Source organism: Desmodus rotundus, chromosome 13 (assembly GCF_022682495.2).
Source record: "Desmodus rotundus isolate HL8 chromosome 13, HLdesRot8A.1, whole genome shotgun sequence".
Taxonomy (NCBI): Eukaryota; Metazoa; Chordata; class Mammalia; order Chiroptera; family Phyllostomidae; genus Desmodus; species Desmodus rotundus.
The window spans coordinates 38,494,407-38,513,728 of record NC_071399.1 but is presented as its reverse complement, the minus strand read 5'-3'; the positions used below and the strand labels follow the sequence as shown (position 1 = coordinate 38,513,728).

The window sequence follows — 19,322 nt, the reverse complement described above, 5'->3', positions numbered from 1 at the left end:
TATTACCTCCAGCCACTCTCCACCTTCCCACCTACTTCTTCTCCAGTGGCACCTTACCATCTAGCAATTTACCTGCCTGTGTAGGTATTTGAGGCCCGGAAACTCCTGTTCTGTCATCTTGCTGATGTCATTTCTTTATTCCTCAATTTCCAGTAGCTTTGTACTTCCTTCTCTTTCTTTTCTTTTGTCTCTTCTTCTCTAATTAAGGTCACTTGGTTCCATATATTTTTCAATGTAACAATGCTTTGTAAAGATATCAGATACTTTGGCCTTACAAAAATATTGCTACTCAAGGTTAAGTAGAACTGAGGGCATGAGTCTAGTGAGGTGGGGTGCTGCAGTACACAGTGGCATGCAGTGTCCCATAGCTCTATGGCCGCAGGTCTGGAGGGTGGCTGTGGCTGCTGGTGCAGCGGCACACAGAGAAGTCTATTAGTGGAGGAAAAGTCAGATACTTTAAGGGTGTAATTCCACTAATAATTGCTGTGATGTGTGACAAACTCTGTGCAGGAATCTCGGCACATCTGTCAGAGTCCTGAAGCATATGGATTCCACTTTAAGATTTGCTCCTGTGCTCGGCCTGGCTGGTGTAGCTCAGTGGATTGATCACTGGCCTGTGAACCACAGGGTCACCGGTCCAATTCCCAGTTGAGGGCTAGGTCCTCAGTATGGGGGCACGCGAGAGGCAACCACACATTGATGTTTATCTCCCTCTCTTTCTCCCTCCCTTCCCCTCTGTCTAAAAATAAATACATAAAATCTTTAAAAAAGAAAAAGACTTGTTCCTGTTGGTGATCTCACATAGAGAACACAGAGATAGAGGAAAGGAGAGAGGGAGAGAGATAAACATTGATCTGAGACAGAAACATTGATCAGCCAGAGCCACCTCCTATACTGCCTGACTGGGGCTGAAATGCATGACCTAGTCATAGTATGAATGGGAACAGCAAGATGGCACAGGTGTTGACCCCCACAGTGTTTTACCAGCTTCAACAGCTATCATTGGTGGGCTGAGACACCTATGAGGATCAGTGCCTCTTCACAGGACCCCATGTGAGGAAAGGAGCTGAACAACCATGAACTGGCAAAGGCAGAAAGGCAGAACTTCCCCTCCCTACCCTCCCCAACACCCTAGCCCCACCTTCATGGCCCACCATGACTCCAGCAGTCTTTGGACAATGAGAGCCAGACTAATAAGTCCACCTACCTCTAGCCATTCTGGCCTTGGCTGAAAGTCCAAGTTGGAGGACGCTGGGCTGGACTCATCCCTGGCCTCCTGTGGTTCATCCCTACTTCTGCCTGAGGCTCTGTTCACAGCTGAAACTGAAGCAAGGTGGCTGGTGGTAGCCAGTGCTGCCTTGCTACACCTCCATGCTCAAAGAAGGGCATGGACCTGTGACTGGCAGTTGTGCTTCCATAGGACCACTAAGGGTCTAGAAAGTAAACTTCACAAGGGTTTGGGACACAGAGCCTAAGGAGACACCCAGTAACAGAAGCCTGCCCCTTCACTTATTCATCAGAGAGGACCAAGTCAGCTCCCCTTGTGTGAGATGCTCACTCTTAAATGGGGACAACCAGCACAGCTGCAGAGGGTACAGTTCTTGTCAGAAACCAGCCTCACCTATTGGCCAAGGGGGAAGAGGACCCAAAAAGGATGCAGCCGTGGTGCTGGTAGTTCACAGGCCCCAAGGTTTCTTGTCCAGGAGTAAGGTATTGAAAACAGACTGTTTCTGGCTATAGAGTAGCTTGCAGTAGACCACTGCCTGCCAAGGACTCAGGGAACTGGTCATGATTCAGAAGGCATCAACTTGAATGCCAGGAGAATCACTCCAGCAGCCATGACTTAGAGGGGACCTCAAGGAATAAGTGAAGATTTCCTGCATCTGATCCTGTGTTGGTCTCAAAGCTGAGAGAGCTCTGGAGGAGCAAGGAGGAATTCCAGTATATACTGCAGTAACCTCACCAGTCCACCAAGATGGTGATGCAAGCAGCCAAGAGAGTAAACATTTGACTTCCCCCTGAAGTAAATCAGATTTTGTCTATAAGAAATTTGCTTTAAAAAATCACAGCTGAAGAAGTGTATGATAATATTTGGGAAATATGGACCTATTCATCAAATTAGTGGGGAACACACCTGAAACTAGAGGAACAGATTATGTGGTCTAGGAAGACATGTTTGATACTGAGAATGTGTGTGATCACCTGTCAGGATTAAATGTAACAGGTACCTTGTGATTTTTGTACTATAATGCCAACAGGGCATTTCAGAAGATGGACACAAAGAAGGAAGAACAGTTGAAGCTTCTCAAGGAGAAATATGGCATCAACACAGATCTACCAAAGTAAACATTTTCTGCATTTTTATTTTGAACTGAAACCCTATGAATCACCATCACTACTCTTTTTCAGTTTTTAATTAATACTGAATATTGTGATTTCTTATTTGAGGTTCAAAATGATAAATGTTAGAATATATAAACTTGTATCTTTTGTAAAAATGTCAGTGTTTTCTCTTGAACTTTCCCCTCCAATTTGATGCCAGGGGGATAAAACAGTAGTTGAACCATATCAAGAATTATTTGGTGGTAGATGGTCTTAGAAACTGAGATTCTTTTTTAAGTATATTTTATTGATTATGCTATTACAGATTTCCCAATTTCTCTCCCTTTATCCCCCCTCCACCCAGCATCCCCCAACCCTCCCACACTACCCACCCCAACCCCACCTTTGGTTCATGTCCATGGGTTGTACATATAAGTTCTTTGAGTTCTCTGTTTCTTGTACCATTTTTATCTCTCCCCATCTATTTTATACCTACCAATTATGCTTCCTCTTCCCTGTACCTTTCTTGAGAGCAGGGATCTTTTTGTATCCTTAATGCCTCCAGTGTGTATTCAAGTACTTAGCCATCAGGGAACTTGATAGAGAGTTGTCAATTATTGAATGCCTATTAATAATGAAATCTTCATAATAAGTGAGTGAAGGTAGATCTCTCCACTTTTGCAGATAAGAAAACCAATGTTCATCATGTTGGTTGAATGAATAAAATACTTACATTAAAGAAAAGGGTTAAGTAGTATTTACTATTGATATGAAATGAAAGTGATCAAACTTAAAAAAAATTTTTTAACTCTTCCAGGGTAGTTTCTTACTATTAGGAATCAGTATCTAGCCTAACAGCACATTACTTAATGCTTAGCTGCACATTAAGTATTTACCAGAAACATAATTTTTAATAATCTTAGTTTCTTAATGGTTTAATACAGAGATGTCTCTGGGTAACTATAATACTTGGTAAGTATTACATTAGTAATGACACTAAAACCAGAGCTAGCTATATCCTTTGTCAGGTCCAGTGCACAATGAAAACTCAAATTCCCAAATGGATTGGTGAATTAATCCAACCTCCCACCAGACCACGTGCCCTCACCCACAGTGAATCACCTATTCTCAGGGATTGCAATCTCTTCCCATACCTATATTGAGGGTGGGAGATAACTGGAAGAAGATGGGCCAGAGCACTGGATGGGTGCTGCTGGCTCTATCCTGAGACCCCCAGCATGTGCCTGACATCACCCATCCAGGTGCCTTCATTCAGGCCCCCACCTAGGTAGAGAGTGATAGCAAAACAAGGCTTCCTCTCAACCATGGGACCCAGTCAGCTGATGCCTAGACTAAGAGTGGCAGCACTGCAGGGAAGGGGAGCCGCAGGTACCAGGTAGGCAAGACTGCATTCCAGGAAGAGGGAAGAAAGGAAGGAAGGCACAACCACATGGAGCCTGGCTCCAAGCTCCTGGAACATGCTCCTTTGTCCCATTGGACTTCATTTACAGGACACAAATTCAGAGATAAAATTAAGAATCTCAAGACAGCAATTACAGAGCATTATGTCCTAAGTACAGGGCTTTTCTGAGTGCAAGGTCGAGTGCACTGGTCACTTACCTATAAAGCCAACCTCTAACCTATTTCTGTGTTAGCTCAGTTGAGGCAGTGTAGTTAAATGTCAATTAAAAATGAAAGTAGTCATATTGTCATCAAGGTTAACTAGTGTTTACTCTGTACCAACTGGACATTGTGTTAGAATCAGCTAATACTGTTGCATTTTAAAAAGATGGAACCTAGGTACATATTTAATTGCATGAAATAACCTGTCAAATAATATTAGATTATTAGGATACTAATGACCAAGAGGAGGAACAGGAGGATGAGGAGGAAGTAGGAGGGGGAGAGGGAGATAAGAAAGAGGGAGAAATAGGACATGAAGTAAGAGGAAGAGGAGTGAAAAAAAGAAAAAGAGAGGAGGAAGGGGAAAAAAAGGAGCAAGGTTGGATGATAACAAAACAGAGCTCATATTTTTAGTAAATCCCAATAGTTTCTAATGATTTCTTCTTACTGATTAAAAAAAACAGAAATATGAGTTAAGAATGATTAGAGAGAATTCAGACAGAATAAGGGCAATTATTTATTGTCATTGGTCACATAACTGATCTTGCTTTGAGAGTCGAGTGCACTCGACCTTGCACTCAGAAAAGCCCTGTACTTAGGACATAATGCTCTGTAATTGCTGTCTTGAGATTCTTAACTGACAGCATTTTACTAGATTTCAAGGGCACCAGGAGCTACTACCTTTGTTTTCCAGGAATATATTTATGCGATTTCACTTTCATAGTGGTCTAGGTGGGTTTTTTAAAAATATTTACAGTGATATATGCTGCAAATGTTTTCATTTACTGGTTCATTCTGTTTACCTCTCATATTGTATAAAGGTTCATTTTGTTTACATATCACTAAATTTCCAAAGTTGTACAATGACATTTATATTCATATCCCCCCCCAAAAATGGTGAGGTATTTTTTACTGTTATTTATTACTTTTTAGTGCCAGCAAGACAGAAAATCTAAGTTAACCTAAAAAAGATAGAAAGATATACTTTTTAATTACCTCCAGTCTATGTATCACTTTTAATGATCTTCTTAAATATTATTAAAGTATTGGTCTAGTACTCTCCTTTGTCTTTCTAGTTTTGATTTTCATTTATAATAGATAAGCAAGTTTTTTAAAGGTTTTTTTCCTTATCCTAGAAAAAACTGTGACCATTTGAGTGTATGGAATGAGCTGTGATGACTATCCATTGACTCACAAAAGCCAATTGATATAAATGCTGCTCATTCCCACAATTTCTTGTTTAACAGATGAAGAAACTAAGGTTCAAGTTGACTAAAGAATTTGAAAAAGGATAAAATAACTGCTAAATGGATTAAATCCACTTCTGAACAGCTCCAAAAGTGTTGCTGTTTCCTATCTGAAATTCTGCCTTTCTTCTCATGGCAGTAACTCTATATATAGTTTATCTTATGAGACAGTTGTCTTAAGGTCCAATCTGAAAAGAGTTGAGGTACAAATTTAATAAACATAAATGTTTTCCCAAATAAGCTTTCTAACATCTTTAATTACATATGCGTATGTTTTGATGTTCTTTCACTGGGCTTAAATTTAGGAACTCTAACAACCAGTACTCTCAACTCACAAATAGCAGTATTTTAAGTCTTTAAAATATTCTACTTTAGTTTAACTTGAGTCACAGTTGGGCAAGGTAGAGGGAGGTGTTGATCTTGGCCCAGCATAGCCATATGATGGTGAAGGGCCCTGAAAACGGGAAGAAATGCCTGGAAAATGAAAGTGCCTTGCTTTATGACAAAGCACTGGAAAATATAGGATTGCAGAGGTGGTGCTACTTCCACTGTTATCCACCACACAGAACATTTGGATCTTTTTTTCTTGTTCTATAGGTGCCTAGATTGAGTGTTCAAACCTCCTTGAGCATAAGAGTGGATCAAAGAGAACTAGAATATGTGGTCCCTGATTCTATTGACTACTTAGGAGCTGTCTAGAGGAGTCTCAATTTCTTTATGTATAAAATAAGTAATTTGGATTAGGACACCTCAGAGTTTCACTAGTCTAGGTAAACAGTGCCCAGCAATATACTAGGAACTTGAATTTTGAACAACAAAATGTCTGAGTCTCTCAATATTTTGAAATGGAGAAATTTTACTTCCTTATGACCATTTTTTAAGTATCAGAATTGATCAGTCTCTTTTACAAATGTCTATTCTACTTAAAAAAAACTACCTTGGGAAAAATGTTTATAAAAACAACTCATATAGTTTATGTATTGACAAAATTTACTTTAAGGAAAAAAATGGCCAATCTTACATTCTTGGCAATGTTAATAACAGAACGAAAGAAATTGTATATACACTCTGACAAATTTTTCAGCAATCTAACACTAATACAGTTAAATAACAAGGATTTTACCAGGAAATTGTGGATTAAAAATGATTAAATGCATGGAAACAAAGCCAGTCTATTTTATATTAACTATTGAGCCGTAAAACTCTAAGCTCTTATCTATAAAATGTCAGCACATATCATGAATACAGAATATTATTACTTCGAGATAAAAAAGGGTGAAATTGAACTTATATAATATTTTTCATTGTATAAGTTCATTACAACACAGACTTTGGAGGAAGATGCTTTTGTTCTATTTACAGGAAAATATTCTTTTTATTGTTGTTCAAGTACAGTTGTCTCCATTTTCCCCCACCACTCCCTTACTTAAGATAATTTCTATGAGCATTGTTTAGTAGGTCTCAAGGCATTTAAATACTATTTGTCAATGCATAAACTGCATAAGTTATTAATTTAATATAGTAATTCATAATCTTTTTTGAATCACAGATCCTCTGGGAGAGATGATGAAAGCTCCAATCCAGTTTTTCAGAAAAATACATACGCAAAATTGTGCAGGTAGTTCATGGACTTCAGGTTGACAATACTGTATGTAGGAGTTTCTAGAAGCTATTCAGATCTTTAAATATATGCATGTTTATTATATATCATGTCATATATGATATAATATAATATAATATATAACTAATATAATATAATATAATCTTCTACAACAACTTGGGTTTGAAACTAGTTTATAAGAATAAATCACAATCTAAAGTTATCATTTGTTATAAAATTAAATTTATACAAAATAAAACATACTTCAATTTTTATTATCTAACTAGTAGGGTTTCACTGATTTCTGCTAAATAATGTAATATCATCATACATGAAGAAATAATAATATAGTAAACACAGAAAAAACATTTTAATTATCAGCAAATTTATAATATATTAAGATTTGAGGAAACACATTCATTTAGCACAATACATCAAAAACCTATGAAGCAAGAGAGTATAAAAATAAAAAGAAAAGTTCAGTTTGCTTGTTTTGCAACAATAATTTCATGATTCTAACTAGTTTTCAATTGTTTTCTTGACTGTGACATTTGAATCTGTCTAATCATAAGGGCAAGGAACCTTTTTTTTTTTCATTTCATTCTTTGACTCTCTCAATAACATCCTCTTATTTCCAAGGAAAACATGAAATGTCTAGGCTTGAAAGCTCTCTTCAAAACTGCCTTGATATTAATGCCATGTACTGCTGCAGAATAGGGTGAATTCCTTCCCAGAAGGAAAAGCTTTTTAGGAGACTCATCACAACTGGCATATTTGTGGGTAGAAATACAGGTTCTTAAAGGAGTTGGTTTATCTGATTTATCCTTCCATCTTTTCCCCATGACAACTCCATGGATGAGTCATCCAGCAAGGAGGCTGATTGGAGAAACACACAACACATGCACACACATAATAAAGTTTAGAACTTCAATCTTGAACATAGTGCACACTGCATATAATGATCCACAGAAATCAATGCTCTGACTACAAAGAGCAGCTGCTCCTTATTCATACAGGGAAATGAAATTCTTTACTTGTTGCTTCCCCCCACCCCATCAGTAAGAAGCAAACATTTGCCACCTGACTCTTTTTGTTCTTCAGCCTCTTTTTTGAATGCTAAAACAAGCCTGAAAGTTTGAAAACTACACTTTTGATATTACAAATAAAAGTGAAAACTGTGTGCATGTTTTACTTGTGTTGCTGATGCAAGGTCTTAACCAGTTCTAGATTTATGAGCTAAGTGAACAACAACAACAAAAAAAGTGGACTCAGTGCAAATCATTAAGGACAGTCAAGCAAATTACCTATTTCTATATGCCTATTTCCTTCTTTTGAATTCCTCCACTAATTATAAACTTAGCACTATTAAAGTGTCCTGTAACATTTGTGTGACTTAATTAACCACATTATGTAACATCTTCTTTTCTTTTTTTATTTTAATTTTGTATTGTTATTCAATTACAGTTGTGTGCCTTTTTTCCCCATCCCTCCACCCCAACCTAGCCAAACACCCCTCCCTCCCCCACCTCCACCCTCCCCCGAGATTTTGTCCATGTGTCCTTTATAGTAGTCCCTGTAATCCCCTCTCCTCACTGTCCCCTCCACACTCCCCTCTGCCCATTGTTAGATTGTTCTTAACTTCAATGTCTCTGGGTATATTTTGTTTGCTTTTTTCTTCTATTGATTATGTTCCAGTTAAAGGTGAGATCATATGGTATTTGTCCCTCACCATCTGGCTTATTTCACTTAACATAATGCTCTCCAGTTCCATCCATGCTGTTGCAAAGGGTATAATCTCCTACTTTCTCTGCTGAATAGAACTGCATTGTGTAAATATACAATAGTTTTTGGATCCACTCATTTGCTGATGGGAACTTAGGTTGCTTACAGTACTTGGCTGTTGTAAATTGTGCCGCTATATACATTGGGGTGCATAGGATCTTTTGGATTGGTGTTTCAGGGTTCTTAGGGTTTAATCCCAGCAGCAGAATTGCTGGGTCAAAGGGCAGTTCCATCTTTAGTTTTCTGAGGAAATTCCATACCATTTTCCACAGTGGCCTCACCAGTCTGCATTCCCACCAACAGTGCACTAGGGTTCCCTTTTCTCCACATCCTCTCCAACATTTGTTTGTGGATTTGTTTATGTTGGCCATTCTGACCTCTGTGAGATGGTACCTCATTGTGGTTTTAATTTGCATCTCTCTGATGGCTAGTGATGCTGAGCATCATTTCATATGTCTCTGGGCCCTCTGTATGTCTTCCTTGGAGAAGTGTCTGTTCAAGTCCTTTGCCCATTTTTTAATTGGGTGGTTTGTCTTCCTGGAGTGGATTTATGTGAGTTCTTTATATATTTTGGAGATCTGGCCCTTGTCTGAGGTATCATTGGCAAATATGTTTTCCCATACTGTTGGTTCTCTCTTTATTTTAATGCTGTTTTCTTTAGCCATGCACAAGCTTTTTGTTTTGATGAGGTACAATTTGTTTATTCTTTCCTTTATGTCCCTTGCTTTATGGGACATGTCTGCGAGGATGTTGCTGCATGGAATGTCTGAGATTTTCCTGCCAATGTTTTCTTCTAGGACTTCTATGGTGTTACAACTTATATTTAAGTCTTTTATCCACCTTGAATTTATTTTTATGTATGGCATAAGTTGGTGCACGAGTTTCATTTTTTAGCACATAGCTGTCCAGATCTCCCAACACCATTTGTTGAAGAGGCTACTTTTGCTCCATTTTATGCTCCTGCCTCCTTTGTCAAATATTAATTGACCGTAAAGACTTGGGTTTATTTCTGGGGTCTCTGTTGTGTTCCATTGGTCTATGTGCCTGCTTTTATGCCAGTACCAGGCTGTTGTGATGACAGTGGCCGTGTAATACAGTTTGATATCAGGTATTGTGACCCCTACTTTTTTCCTTTTTAAAAAAATATATACATATTGATTATGCTATTACAGTCGTCCCAGTCCCCCCCCTTCACTCAACTCCATCCTGCCCACCCACTCCCTCCACATTCCCCCCCTATAATTCATGTCCATGGGTCATACTTATAAGTTCTTTGGCTTCTACATTTCCTACACTATTCTGACCCTCCCCCTATCTATTTTTCACCTATCATTTATGCTACTTATTCTCTGTACCTTGCCCCCCTCTCTCCCCCTCCCTCTCCCCTGTTGATAACTCTCCATGTGATCTCCATTTCTGTGGTTCTGTTGCTATTCTAGTTGTTTGCTTAGTTTTGTTTTGTTTTTAGGTGTGGTTGTTAATAACTGTGAGTTTGCTGTCATTTTTACTGTTCCTAGTTTTTATCTTCTTTTTCTTAGATAAGTCCCTTTAACATTTCATATAATAAGGGCTTGGTGATGATGAACTCCTTTAACTTGACCTTATCTGAGAGGCGCTTTATCTTCCCTTCCATTCTAAATGATAGCTTTGTTGGATACAGCAATCTTGGATGTAGGCCCTTGCCTTTCATGACTTGGAGTACTTCTTTACAGCCCCTTCTTGCCTGTAAGGTCTCTTTTGAGAAATCAGCTGACAGTCTTATGGGAACTCCTTTGTAGGTAACTGTGTCCTTTTCTCTTGGTGCTTCTAAGATTCTCTCCTTCTCTTTAATCTTAGGTAATGTAATTATGACGTGCCTTGGTGTGTTCCTCCTTGGGTCCAGCTTCTTTGGGACTCTCTGAGCTTCCTGGACTTCCTGGGAGTCTACTTCCTTTGCCAGACTGGGGAAGTTCTCCTTCATTATTTGTTCAAATAAGTTTTCAATTTTTTGTTTTTCCTCTTCTCCTTCTGACACCCCTATAATTCGGATGTTGGAACGTTTCAAGATGTCCTGGAGGTTCCTAAGCCTCTCCTCCTTTTTCTGAATTCTTGTTGCTTCATTCTTCTCTGGTTGGATGTTTCTTTTTTCCTTCTGGTCCACACCATTGATTTGAGTCCTAGTTTCTTTCCCATCACTATTGGTTCCCTGTACATTTTCCTTTGTTTCTCTGAGCATAGCCTTCATTTTTTCATCTAATATCTGACCAAATTCAACCAATTCTGTCAGCACCTTAATAAGCAGTGTTTTGAACTGTGCATCTGATAGGTTGGCTACCTGTTCACTGCTTAGTTGAATTATTTCTGGAGCTTTGAACTGTTCTTTCATTTCGGCTATTTTCCTTCTTCTTCTTTTTTTTTTTTTTTTTTTTGTCTCGGTGCATCTGTTATCTAAAGAGGTGGAGCCTTAGGTGTTCAACAGTGCGGGGTAATGCTGGTCAGTGCGCTGTGATGCTGTACATGCGGGGAGGGGCCAAGAGGGAGCAATGGTGCTTGCTCCACTCTCTGCTGGATTTTAGTCACTCCCTCCACTACACACAATCAAATTGCACCCCTCTAATGCTTATTTCCGAGTGCATGGGCTTGTGCACACTCTAGGACCCTGTGGGTCTCTCTAACGACCTCGCCTGTAAGCCTGGGAGTTTCTCTTGCTGCCACCTCAACTCCTACAGGTGTTTTCAATCAGAGGTTTGAGGCTTTATTTCCCCGAGCTGGACTCCTGGGTTGTGTGGTCTGCTTTCCTCCCCAGCCGTTTGTCCCGGTTTATCTATACACAAATGTGGGGCCGCGTGGTCTGCTACCCACCACATTGCTGCCCCATTCTCCGCCACTCTGAGTCCAGCCCTCTCGGTTTATCTATGAGTGAATGTGGGGCCACGGGGTCTGCTAGCTGTAGGACTGCCTGCCCCATTCGTCCCACACTCCGCCAGTCTCTGGGTCCTGTGGAAGCAACGCAAGTCCTCTCCGCACCTGCTGCCTGTCTCCGCCCTTCCTACAGGTCTGGATAAATGTTTCTATTTTGTCTCATTGGTTGTCAGACTTCCTTGCAGATCAATTTTCTGTCAGTTCCGGTTGTGCAAGGAGGCGCAGTGTGTCTACTTACGCGTCCATCTTGGTTCTCCCTGCTTTGTTCTTCTTCTTCAAAATTGCAGCAGCTATTCAGGGTCAATTATGGTTCCATATGAATTTCTGAAACGTTTGTTCTATATCTATGAAATATGTCATGGGTACTTTAATAGGGATTGCATTGAATCTAAAAATGGCTTTCAGTAGTATGGCAATTTTGATGATGTTAATTCTTCCATTCCATGAGCATGGTACATGCTTCCATTTGTTTGTGTCTTCCTTAATTTCTTTCTTCAGTGTTGTATAGTTTTCTGAGTACAGGTCTTTTACCACCATGGTTAGGTTTATTCCTAGGTATTTTATTTTTCTTGTTGCTATACCAAATGGGATTTTTTTTTCCTGATTTCTGTTTCTGCTGTTTCGTTGTTGGTATACAAGAATGCCTTTGATTTCTGAGTACTGCCTTTGTATCCAGCTGTTTGCCAAATTCATTTATTAGGTCAAGTAGTTTTTGGGTGGAGTCTATAGGATTTTCCATGAACACTATCATGTCATCTGCAAACAGTGACAGTTTCATTTCCTCCTTTCCAATTTGGTTACCTTTTATTGCTCTTTCTTGTCTGATTGCTGTGGCTAGGACATCCAATACTATGTTGAATAGGAGTGGTGAGAGAGGGCATCCTTGTCTTGTTCCTGATCTTAATGGGAAAGCTCTAAGTTTTTGTCCATTGAGTGTGATGTTGGCTGTAGGTCTCTCATATATGGCCTTTATTATGTTGAGGAATGCTCCCTCTATTCCCACTTTGCTGAGTGTTTTTATCAGAAATGGGTGCTGTATGTTATCAAATGGTTTTTCCGCATCTATTGATATGATCATGTGATTTTTGTCTTCGCAGTTGTTGATGTGATGTATTATATTTATTGATTTGCAAATATTGTACCATCCTTGCATCCCTGGGATGAATCCCACTTGGTCATGGTGTATGATCTTTTTAATGTATTGCTGGATGTGGTTTGCCAATATTTTGTTGAGAATTTTAGCGTCTATGTTCATCAGCGATATTGGCCTGAAGTTTTCTTTCTTTATTGTGTCTTTATCCAGTTTTGGGATTAGGATGATGCTGGCTTCATAAAAAGAGTTTGGGAGTCTTCCATGAGTTTGGATTTTTCCGAATAGTCTGTGAAGAATAGATAGGGATTAGCTCTTCTTAAATGCTTTGTAGAATTCTCCTGTGAAACCATCTGGTCCAGGGCTTTTGTGTGTTGGGAGTGTTGTGATGACTGCTTCCATTTCATCTGCTGTTATTGGTCTGTTCAGGCTTTCTGCTTCTTCTTCATTCAGTTTTGGAAGATTATATTTTTTATTGATATGTGTCCATTTCACCTAGGTTTTCAAATTTCTTGACATACAGTTCTTGATAGAAATTTCTTACAATCCTTTGTATTTCTGTGGTATCAGTTGTAATCTCTCCTCTTTCATTTCTAATTGTATTTATTTGGATCCTCTTTTTTTTTTTCTTGCTGAGCCTACTTAAGGGCTTGTCGATTTTGTTTATCTTTTCAGAGAATCAGCTCCCGGATTCATTAACCTTAGAATTGTGCTTTTAGTCTCTATATCATTTAATTCTGCCTGATCTTGGTTATTTCCTTCCTTGTGCTTGCTCTGGGCTGTCTTTGTTGTTGTTCCTGGAATTCTTGTAGGCTTAGGTTGTTTGTATGAAATGTTTCTATCTTTTTAAGGTAGGCCTGTATTGCTATGAACTTTCCTCTCAGGACTGCCTTTGCTGTGTCCCATAGGTTTTGGGTTGTTGTGAGTTCATTTTCGTTTGCTTCCAGAAAGTTTTTGATTTCTTCCCTAATCTCGTTCTTGACCCATTCATTGTTTAATAGCATGCTATTGACTCTCCATGATTTTGAATATTTTGGGGTTTTTCCTTTGGTGTTGGTTTCTAGTTTCAGTCCCTTATGGTCAGAGAAAATGCTTGATATGATTTCAATCTTCTTGAATTTGTAAGACTTGCTTTGTGTCCTATCATGTGGTGTATCTTTGAAAAAGTTCCATGTACACTTGATAAGAATGTGTATTTTGCTTCTTTGGGATGAAAAGCTCTACATGTATCAGTGAAGTCCATTTCATCTAGGGATTGTTCACTGACACAATATCCTTGCTGATATTTTTTTTGTCTATTTTTGACAATAGGGTTGTGTTGCTGTCAATATCTTTCTTGAAGTCCTCCAAGATTTTCTTTATGTATTTGGGTGCTCCCATGTTGGGTGCATATATATTTACAATGTTGATGTCTTCTTGGTGGTGGATTCTTCCTTTGAGTATTATGAAGTGACCTTCTGGGTCGTCTATTTTGTCTGATATGAGCATTGCTACCCCTGCTTTTTTTTTCCTGTCCGTTTGCTTGGAAAATTTGTTTCCAGCCCTTCACTTTCAGTCTGTGTAAGTCTTTTGTCCTGAGATGTGTCTCTTGTAGGCAGCATATGTGTGGGTTATGTTTTCTTATGCATTCAGCTATTCTATGTTTTGAGTGGAGTATTTAATCCATTTACGTTTAAGGTTATTATCAATAGGTAGTTATTCATTGCCATTTTTTCATACCTGTGTTCCTCTGTGTTTCTCTTTTTCTTCCTTTCCTTAAAGCATTCCCTTTAGCATCTCCTGCAGAGCTGGTTTGGTGGAGGTGTATTCTTTTAGCCTTATTTTGTCTGGGAATCTCTTTATTTGGCCTTCTATCTTGATTGAGAGCCTTTCTGGGTAAAGTAGCCTTGGTTGCAGGCCTCTGGTTCTCATTACTTGGAATACTTTGTGCCATTCTTTTCTGGCTTGGAGTGTTTCCATTGAGAAGTCAGTTGCTACCCTTATTGGGGCTCTCTTGTATTTTACTTCCTGTTTCTCCCCTGTTGCCTTTAAGATCCTCTCTTTGTCTTGGAATTTTGCCATTTTAATTATGATGTGTCTTGCATTGGGCCTCTTTGTGTTGCTCTTGCTTGGGACTCTCTGTTTCCTGAATTTGAGTGATTTTTTCTCTCATTAGATTACGGAAATTTTCCATCATTACTTTTTCAAATAGGTTTTCTATCCCTTGCCTTTCTTATTCTCCTTTCTGGTATTCCTATTATACCGATATTATTACGTTACATGTTGTCCTGCATTTCCCTGAATCCCTCTTCATTCTTTCTGAGCCTCTTTTCCTTTTCTTGCTCTTTCTGGGTGTTTTTTTCTACTTTATCCTCCAGCTAGCTCATCCGTTCCTCTGCTTCATCAAGTCTGCTTTTGGTTCATTCTATTGTGTTCTTCAGTTCAGAAATTGTATTCTTCATTTCCTCTTGGCACTTGGTGATATTTTCTATTTCCTTTTTCATGTGGATATAGTTTGCAGTGAGTTCATTGTAGTTTCCCTGTAGTTTCTGGTAGTTCTCTGTGAGCTAAGAGAGCTTCCTGATAACCATTGCTTTGAACTCAGTATCTGATAGTTGACTTGCCTCTATTTCAGTTAACATTCTTTCTGAGACTTCCTCCTTTCCTTTCATTTGGGGATTGTTTCTTTGTCTTCCCATTGTTTGTGAGACTCTTCTTGTTAGCCTCTACTTCTTAAATTGATTTGTTCTGACTCCCTGGGTTTATGGTATGAACTTCTATGGCAGGTTGCCAGTGGGATTCAGTGGTGCCGTCTCCTTAATCTCCTGAGTTCACTGGTCTTGAGATGACATTTATGGGTCTAACTCTTGTCTTTTCAGAGCTCCAGGTTTTATTGTGTCACCTGTGGGAAAAGTAGAAAGACGGAAGAAAATAAAAAGGAGAAGGGAAGTAAGGAAAAAGGAATAGAAAAAGATCAGAGGAAAGATAAGAAGAAGGAATTTTAATAATAATTAAAATAAAAAAATAAATAAAAGAAGGCAGGAAGAAGGAATAAAAATGTAAAGGATGGAAGGAAGAAGGAATAAAAAAGAAAGGAGGACAGAAAGTAAGAAAGAATTTAGGGGGAGAGGGGAAAAAAAGTCTTCTGCTGGCCTTAAACCAGTCAGGTTAATTCTGCTGGTCTTCCTGTCTGTGAAACGGGGAGTGTGTGGGTGGAGGGATGGGTTTCACTTTTCTCCCTTCCTGAGCCACACTCTTCACTGTTGTTCAGCCTCCAGCCAAGTTCCTCAGGGTCCTTCTGCTCCCCCCTAGACCTTTAGTTCACCAGTTTTGCTGTCGTTGAGGCGCACCAATTAGGGGCAACTCACACTCCACCTTTTTGCTCTTTGCTGACTTAGATGCTAGGGTCTCTTGTTGCTCCTTCAGGGTAGTTCAGTCCCTTACTGGGTCAAGTCTTTCAGGGGACTGCACTCTCCCCTAGCCCTGCAGCTCCCCTCTGGTGGGCGTTCTTTTCTGCCTTCCTCCTAGAGAACCAGTAGGCCCTGCAGGGCTCTGTGCTCAGGGCCTAGGTGTGAGTTGTTCAGAGCTGGTGCTTCAGGTGTGGTTGCCTGTAGGCAGCCAGGCCATTGGTGGAGTTGCGCAGGGATCCCTGGCTTTGGGCCTGTGTGTCCCAGCAGCCAAGCTGCTGATCAGTGTGCATACCCACCGGAGGTTTCAGGTGTGGGAACCCAGGCAGCTGATCAAGGTGCATGCCCACCCAGGGTTTCAGGTGTGGGCCCCAGGCCACTAATTGGGGTACACACCCACCTGGGTGCATTGTGCCTGTGCACCCAGTCCTCTGATCTGGGTGCACACTGATCCCCAGCTTTGGGCCTGTGTACCCAGGCAGCCGGGCTGCTGATTAGGGTTCGCGCCCACCTAGGGTTTCAGTTGTGGGCACCCAGGCAGCTGATTGGGACGCAGTCCTACCCAGGGTTTCAGGTGTGGGCACCCAGTCCGCTATTCTGGGTGCACATCAACCGGATGTCAGGTATATGCTGGGGTTGCTTATCTGGCGTACACAGTCCAGGGTATGAGGGGGTAGGGGCACAAGAGGCCAGGGCTGCTGCAGAGAGTTCTCTAAACAGCCGCTGCATGCCTCTATTTTTTCTTTTTCTTTCCTTTTTTTTGATATATTTATTGATTATGCTATTACAGTTGTCCCATTCCCCCCCTTCACTCCACTCCATCCTGCCCACCCACTCCCTCCCACATTCCCCCCCTATAGTTCATGTCCATGGGTCATGTATATAAGTTCTTTGGCTTCTACATTTCCTACACTATTCTTACCCTCCACCTGTCTATTTTCCACCTATCATCTATGCTACTTATTCTCTGTACCTTTCCCCCCCTCTCCCTCACCCACTCCCCTGTTGACAAACCTCCATGTGATCTCCATCTCTATGGTTCTGTTCCTGTTCTAGTTGTTTGCCTAGTTTGCTCTTGTTTTTGTTTTAGGTGTGGTCGTTAATAACTGTGAGTTTGCTGTCATTTTTACTGTTCCTAGTTTTTATCTTCTTTTTCTTAGATAAGTCCCTTTAACATTTCATATTATAAGGGCTTGGTAATGATGAACTCCTTTAACTTGACCTTATCTGAGAAGTGCTTTATCTTCCCTTCCATTCTAAATGATAGCTTTGTTGGATACAGCAATCTTGGATGTAGGCCCTTGCCTTTCATGACTTGGAGTACTTCTTTACAGCCCCTTCTTGCCTGTAAGGTCTCTTTTGAGAAATCAGCTGACAGTCTTATGGGAACTCCTTTGTAGGTAACTGTGTCCTTTTCTCTTGGTGCTTCTAAGATTCTCTCCTTCTCTTTAATCTTAGGTAATGTAATTATGACGTGCCTTGGTGTGTTCCTCCTTGGGTCCAGCTTCTTTGGGACTCTCTGAGCTTCCTGGACTTCCTGGGAGTCTATTTCCTTTGCCAGACTGGGGAAGTTCTCCTTCATTATTTGTTCAAATAAGTTTTCAATTTTTTGTTTTTCCTCTTCTCCTTCTGACACCCCTATAATTCGGATGTTGGAACGTTTCAAGATGTCCTGGAGGTTCCTAAGCCTCTCCTCCTTTTTCTGAATTCTTGTTGCTTCATTCTTCTCTGGTTGGATGTTTCTTTTTTCCTTCTGGTCCACACCATTGATTTGAGTCCCAGTTTCCTTCTCATCACTATTGGTTCCCTGTACATTTTCCTTTGTTTCTCTGAGCATAGCCTTCATTTTTTCATCTAGTTTTCGACCAAATTCAACCAATTCTGTGAGCGTCTTAATAACCAGTGTTTTGAACTGTGCATCTGATAGGTTGGCTATCTCTTCCTCCCTTAGTTGTATTTTTTCTGGAGCTTTGAAGTGTTCTGTCATTTAGGCCTTTTTTTTTTTTTTTTTTTTTTTTGTCTTGGTGCTTCTGTTACTTAAAGGGGAAGAGCCTTAGGTGTTCTCGGGGGTGGGGTAACGCTGATTGCTGTGCTGTGGCACTGTACCTGGGGGAGCGGCCAAGAGGGAGCAATGGCGCTTGCTCCACTCTCCACATTTTTAAGTCATTCCCTCTGCTACCCACAATCAAATTGGGCCCCTCTGGTGCTGGTTCCCTAGTGGGTGGGCTTGTGCAAGACGTCTCCTGTGAGGCTGGGAATCTCTCCTGCTGCCGCCCCAACCCCCACGGGCATATCAATCAGAGGTTTGAGGCTTTATTTTCCCGCGCCAGAGCCCTGGGTTGCACGGTCTGCTTCGCCTCCCGCTGTTCATCCAGGCTTATCTATGCGCGAATGCGAGGCCGCGGGGTGCTATCCCCTGCTCAGCCTGCCCCATTCTCCGCCAGTCTGAGTCCGGCCCTCTCAGTTTATCTGTGTGTGAATGTAGGGCCACAGGGTCTGCTAGTGGTCAGACTGCCTGCCCCGTTCGTCCCACACTCTGCCAGTCTCGGTCCCGCCACGGCCACGGGAGTCCTCTCCACCCTGGCTGCCCATCTCTGCCCCTCCTACCAGTCTGGATGAATGTTTATTTTTTATCTACTTGGTGTCAGACTTCCTTGCCGTTCGATTTTCTGTCAGTTCTGGTTGTGTCAGGAGGCGCAGTGTGTCTACCTATGCCGCCATCTTGGTTCTCCTTTTCTCTTTTTCTTTTCAAGAAATTCCTCCTATTCAAGACCCCCTGGTCCAAACAAGCACCTGGCCTCTCACACAACCCAGCCTGGCTCTCTCCCAAGAATCCTGCAGCAGACCTTGCACCCGGGCTGGGACTTCATCTGCCCTAGTCCCCACGCTGGTCCCAGGGACCTTGTTGTCCTTAAGCACTCTTCTTACCATCTGATCTTTCAATGTCCTCTATCTTTGGTCTCCAATCTTCATATATGCTGGAATACCGTTGGCTGTTCACTCTGTTCCTCAGATCAGGTAGGTGTTTCACTGGTGCTGAGGGGAAGTGGACTCTTCTCCCACCTATCTTGCCACCATCTTCCTCAATCCCCAATTTGTACTTCTTAATTCCTTCACCATTTTAACCCATCCCTGACTCTCTTCCATCAGGCAACCATCAAAGTGTTCTCTGTCTGTTTGTTTATTTTGTTTTTTAGATTCAATTGTTGATACATATGTATTTTTTGCCATTTTATTGTTTGTATTTTTTATTTTCCTCTTCTTAAAGACCCTTTAACATTTCATATAATACTAGTTTGGTGATGATGAACTCCTTTAGCTTTTTCTTGTCTGGGAAGCTCTTTATCTGGCTTTCAATTCTAAGTGATCTT

General features: G+C 40.7%; 1 pseudogene; it reads left to right on the top strand.

The window, feature by feature from the left end:
- The first annotated feature begins 1,975 nt into the window (after positions 1-1,975).
- LOC112321398 (splicing factor 3B subunit 6 pseudogene) lies at positions 1,976-2,346 on the top strand (annotated as a pseudogene).
- The last annotated feature ends 16,976 nt before the right edge of the window (positions 2,347-19,322 follow it).